We start from the raw sequence: 6,050 nt of genomic DNA, 5'->3' as shown, positions 1-6,050 counted from the left end.
AAGAAAAACTGCCTTCAAAATACCTGTTCGGTGTGAAGAAACAAAATTTAAGAACAATGAATATGCAAATGTTGCCCTCACTGTTTTCAAAATAGTATTTATTGCTGAAATGAAAAAAATTAGGTTAACTCCATATCATTAAAAAAAGAATACATGCGCAGAAATGTATACTGCTTGATTAGACAGTGTAACTGTATGCAACCTGTATAATGTGGACATGCAAAATGAACACGACGAAATCCATTAATGAACATCAACTAAAAACATGGCTAGTAAACCCTCATTACCTAATTGCATTTCATGGGACAGGAAGGAATACCCGAATTATACGGAAGTTGTGTTAAGAAATACACTGCCGCGTGTACCGAAAAAAAAAAAAAATTCCGGACAACTTTGAGGACGCCCAAGCTTTGCCTTGGGATCTCCGTGTGCGAGGGGAATGGACATTGGCGTCCGAACGACGAAACTGCTTAAAAAAAAAAGGAAAAAAGAAGTTGCTAGCGACGCGTAGGTGGCTTCGCAGGACAGATGCCGTCGCCGCGGGCTCGCGGCGGAGCTCAGAAACCGAAACAACGTGGCTGTAGACTATTTTATGGCATATAGTGACACCAGCCCTCCAATTGCCGTCATGCCTGCCGTTACGCGCGCTTAAGGTGCTTAAGGCGTGTGCGGGTTACGATGCACCATGCAATAGGCGGGATTTTTTGCGCGATCAATTGCTCTGTTGCGACACCTCGGCTCGCTCCTTCGGGAGCCTCGCGCAAAATTCCGCAAGCAGGCTTTCCCGCATGTCACTTCACCAAAACGAGTTGGCGGAGCTCACGCTAGAAGATTTGTGAAGGCGACAAGACGTATGAGTGTCATGGATGTAGGCGTTAAGTATGCAACACATTTTGAGAGTATCAAACAGAAAATCACTCCCTTTCTCGCTGCGATTGTTCGAAGCTGGTCGCGGCCATCTAGAGCATATGAGGGAAAGCCCACTTGCGCGATTTTGCATGAGGTCCAAGCTTATCGGCGTCCGAATGTGATAGGGCCCTGCGATAAACGACGGTACGACAGAGACGAAAGCGAGGAGGAAGCATTTGTACTGCTTTCGTCCTGGCACTTTAAAATCGATCTTTGGATAATTTTCCCAGATATTTCGGTTTTGCCACGGTTGATTTAATGAAGATCGGTGCGGTTTTCAATCGCTGCTGAATATTCGGGAATTTTGGAATAATCGGGTCAAACATATTCGATTAGTATTTGAGAATCTTTGCACATCCTATATTATAATTAAATAATGAATACTGGAAGTGGCATAATGCAAGCCTTTTTGAACTGAAACTCACCGAGTATGACAAAGGTTGCTGCTGAGGCATTGCAGATCCCAGTGGTGTAAAGCAGACTTCCGAAAAATAAAAGCACTTTTTTTATGTGGAGGCTCTATTATGCCTCCATGCAATAGTGACGTACCATGGCATTTTTGCTTTACACTTTAAAGTGTGAAGCAAAAATGGTATGGTAATTGACCATGGCACTTTTGCTTCACAATAGGTGAGGAGGTCTAGAAGTGTGGTGTGCCAACCCTTCTAAATATACTCCTGCCACCCAGTCGCTTTTTTGATTCTAAAGTCCCTGTACAGAAATGTTGTTTATAAGCCGATTTAATTGTCAGGGCATGTGCTTGCCTACATTATATGAACAGCTAGCTATAGTCAGGCAGTTTCATGCCTGAGGGCTTACTATTTGACATGATCTAATACATCCTTTAACCAGCCTCGATCATCTGACAGCATTTGATGCATACAAAGAGAGCCAAATGCTTCAATGCTACACGAGAATTCGCCACATCTTTCTCACTTCTAGTGGTGTGTCATGACGTCTAAAATCTTGAAAATTTGTGAACATATTTGCAAGGTTGTTCATTACTGACAGAATTCAAGGGATATATTCAGGAACTCCTGAACTTTCTTTCTAAGTGAGGTGGCAAGGCTTCAAGTTTGTTTTGTTATTTAACTATTTCATGTTATACTTACACAGTTTTACATTTTTTAATTGTATTTTTAAATTATGTGCTGTTCAAAGCTGTTAATGCATACAAAACTTTTATTTAAATGGGCAGCGCTTGCAAACAAACAAAATATTTTACCTGTGTACTTTCAGCTGCAGCATACAACTAGCCTGATTCATGTTTCTGGGCACATGCCGATCTACCTAAGTATGTATTCATAAACTGGTTGGAAAGGAACATCTCGCTGCAAATTAGAAAAGTACGGCATGTATGTGTTCGCGTTTGATTCTGGCCTGTCTGTACGTACAACGAGTGATCGACTGGATTAAAAAAATTCGTGCTGATCGATCTGTTTCAATTCTGCCAATCTTGCTCATGAGCAAAGGTCAGACACTCAACGACTTCTGTTGGGACATGACCAGGTTGCTTGAAAATCCTTTACAACTGGCTACGAAGCCAATAACTAGCTCAGCCACAATGTGATTTACTTTAATAACATCCCAGAACTGAATCGTTTGTCAAAAATATAATCCGGGTGCAAGCAGTTGTGTAGCCGGAGGGTGGGGGGAGGGGCGCTGCCTCCTCTGGAAAAATGTTGGGGGTGGGGGGGGGGGGGGGGGGGGGGGCGACCGCTCCCTTGCCTCCCTGTTCTGGGGTCCCTGGATATGTTGTCTGAAAGGGATGGCGGTATTGGTGGCATTGACTGCCAAATAGCGTGAGCGGGATTATTGTGCCAATAGTGGTAACTTTTTGCTGGAACTTGGACACAGCACATTAAATTACAGCCCAAAGTGCACACATAATGCGAAATGTTTTGCTAGTTGTTGTATTCATAAAACTTTCTTTTTTCAAAAAACAAAAAAAGGAGTGGGCGCTGTGCTGACTTCTGGCTCTTGTGCTTCAAGCAGAGATTAGGAACATACGAGAGGGGTAGCCTAGTGAAAATTGTCAATACTGTAAAGTAAGTATTGGTGTATTTTGCATTTGGTCCGCTATTATAGTCTGATATGAGTTTGTGTCAATCTAAGAGGGAGCAACATGTACACTTTGAAGCAAGAACAGCACTATAATACCTTTTGATGTCACCATTTACTGCGGTTTTCAATTACTAACAGAATGTTACAGGCAAGCATGCTCAGTATTACATAACACATACATTATGAATATCTAGTCTTATTTAGACAGTTTTGCTGATACAACTCACCACCAGTACATATGGCTGCACCATTAAGCTATAAAAGCCCCGTAAAGGCTACCTATTTATATATACGGTAAGTGTAGAAGATCTGTGCTCTGCTAGTGATGTTGCAGTGTTCCTGAAAGATAGCATACGTGTATGCTTCAAATGGAGACCTCTGTCACGTTAATAGCCCTGCAGATGTGCAACCTCTCAGCTTCAGGGAATCTCCAAGATTTATTTCCAACTAATTGCCAATAAGCAGATAGGCTATTCTGCTATTAGAATTTTTGCTACGGTAGGAATCGAATCAAGTTTTGGGGGTCAAGGTAGTGAACCGGAGACACGTCTGCCCAGCAAAAATAAAGAAACACTGGGTCCATTTTGGTAGCCCAATTGGTTTCCTTACTTTCAATAGGGCAGCCCAATTAATTAGTTCCCTGATTCCAAGCACGGTCGGTGGCTTCCTATGATTTTCTTGAGTGGGATCTGCATATTGCTCTTTACACACAGAGCAACGAATTAATCATGCTCTTGTAAAGAGATATTAACAGCTGAATCTGCTGAATTGTTTTCATCATTTCCACTATTAGCTGCAATGCGATATTAGATACAATACTTTGGCTCAACAAAGTGCCACTGGCTACAGGAGGACAGTCCCATATGACTGATTGAGGTATAGAACCCCGAGTCACCTCTTCAGGTCTGTAGTGTATATATGATTTATATGCCATGCAAGCACTGCCCCAATCCCTGCCGAACTCGTCGAAGCTTCAAGCATGCTGAGCTATAGCCACTTGAGTTGGGCACCAGGAGTATAAGCGTTTCAACTGGAAGCCCCTGTTGGTGCTTCCAATTCGTTCCAAAAACAGAATGGGAAAATCGAATTGGAAACTGATTATTTTTCTTTGAACACGCATGCCATCTCAATTGGACACTACAGTTGGAGGTCTCAAAAACACAATGCGAATTTTCCCATTCGAAAGCCCAATTGGACCTAATGTTTTTTTTTTTTGTGGCTTGGGCGCGAAGCTAGCAATCTTGCAAGATCGACGCCGAAAGGAAGAGATATACAATACGGTCGTAGACTGACTGCGACCAGAGTCCATACACGGCTCGAGGGTGGCTCGAAGTGGAGCCAAATGCTTCCGCGGCGGCCTGGCTCGGGCAAACAACAGCTGAGAAGGATGTGCTATGCGCCGGTCGGGAGTATATGAATGAAAGAGAGACGGGAAGGGAGTGCTAGTAGTGCACGGATTTGCGACGTGCTGAAGGTATGCACGGGAATAGACGTCTGGACGTCTGATAACCGCAGTGTGGGCTTTCGTGGTGTTTTTGTGTGTAGGACGGATTAGCACAAACGGGGGAGGTGCGTCGTGCTGACAGGCTCTTCGCCTAATGCGTTGAGGGTTCCCGCCTTAATAGGTTTCTCCATAATGGGGCCAAAGTTCATGATAGCGTCCATTCATGCATTTTGGGAAGCAGGGAATATGCACAAAATTTGCACCCCCCCGCCCCCCTCCCTTTCATCTGTCTGCAGCCTCGTGGTGCCCCGGGATAAGCAGGCCCCCAGGGGATCCAGCGCAACTTTACAAGTGAGCCTCATTGTGTGAACTCGGCTCCGGCGTGAATGATGGCCTGAACAACAGCCGAATGTTGAGCGATTCGTCTGAGGCTGTCGCTGAAAATGTTCACCACCATTTTGAAACAGCCCGCCGTAATTTCGTGGTGGCGCTGCCGAACGCAACTCTCGCAGCTTCACGAATACAGCGAGAGTGCACGAATTTTTTGCACTACAGGGTTTTATGCTTTTCGCAAACGCGCTTCGCGGCAGCGTTGCCGACCGAATTTGCCTCAAAATCCCCACTCTAGCCAAAAAGTACCTACAAGTCCCTACCTTTCTTTTGCGCCTGTCCCTATAAGCCGCGAAGCATATGAAACTGAGGATATATATTTAACTAGCAAACCTAAATCCGTTTGCGCTCATTTTCGCTCATAGCGGTTGTCTGCAGTACGTTGCTCTGCAATATAGACTGTTGCAACGCTAAACGCGCACCGTAAAATGCTTCTCTCGGCTAAATCGCTCGCTTATCGCGCTGTAATTTGGCGCAGAGATGGCATATACAACAGTCTTGCTTTGTCGATACCAAGTTTGGATGATGTATTTTCCTGATCTGATCAGAATTAATTATTTAATTAAATACTCTGAGCACTGGCGACCCATAAGTGCAAGTTGTTTCGCGTATGGTGCGCGTTTAACGTTGCAACAGTCAGTATAGCGCAAAACAATACGTTAATGGTTTTATCACGTAACCATGCAAGGGAAGACAGTTTTTTTTTCGTACGAGTCTTCCAAGGGAGGCATTGGTAGGCCGCAAAACACGCGTTTGTACATTTCCCACGGTACAGAAAGGATAATTGGTTTTGCATAGTTTTGTGCGCGCGTTTCAGTCATTTGTGTTGCGGATTAACCAAAGGCCAATTGCAAGATAGCCCAGGTCGCCCAGGTGCAGCAACGGGACGTTAAAACCCACATGCCATATTATCAAAAATAACAATGTCTCTACAAAACCCGAGCGAAGCATCCTTCCAGTTTTCTACACAAAAATTCTGTTAACAAGCCAACGCTAACCAGCGTGCACCTGCAATCTTTCACACGCAGCGTTGCCGCTGTTACGCGAGTTGGGCGTCTCTCTTTCTGTGCGCTGCTGTGCGCGCAGAATACCCACGGCTACAGTGAACTAGAAATACTTTCGGCTGCGACGGCCGCAGCAGCAAGCGACGACGCCTCGTGATGATCCAGATATATGGTCTAGGGACCGTAGTGCACGCGTTCCCCAAGCGCGCCCACTTAAATTCTCTAGGAAAAGCTCGCGC

Source organism: Amblyomma mixtum, chromosome 3 (assembly GCF_055824585.1).
Source record: "Amblyomma mixtum isolate Tamu chromosome 3, ASM5582458v1, whole genome shotgun sequence".
In the NCBI taxonomy this organism is placed as follows: Eukaryota; Metazoa; Arthropoda; class Arachnida; order Ixodida; family Ixodidae; genus Amblyomma; species Amblyomma mixtum.
Note: the sequence above shows the minus strand (reverse complement) of the source record.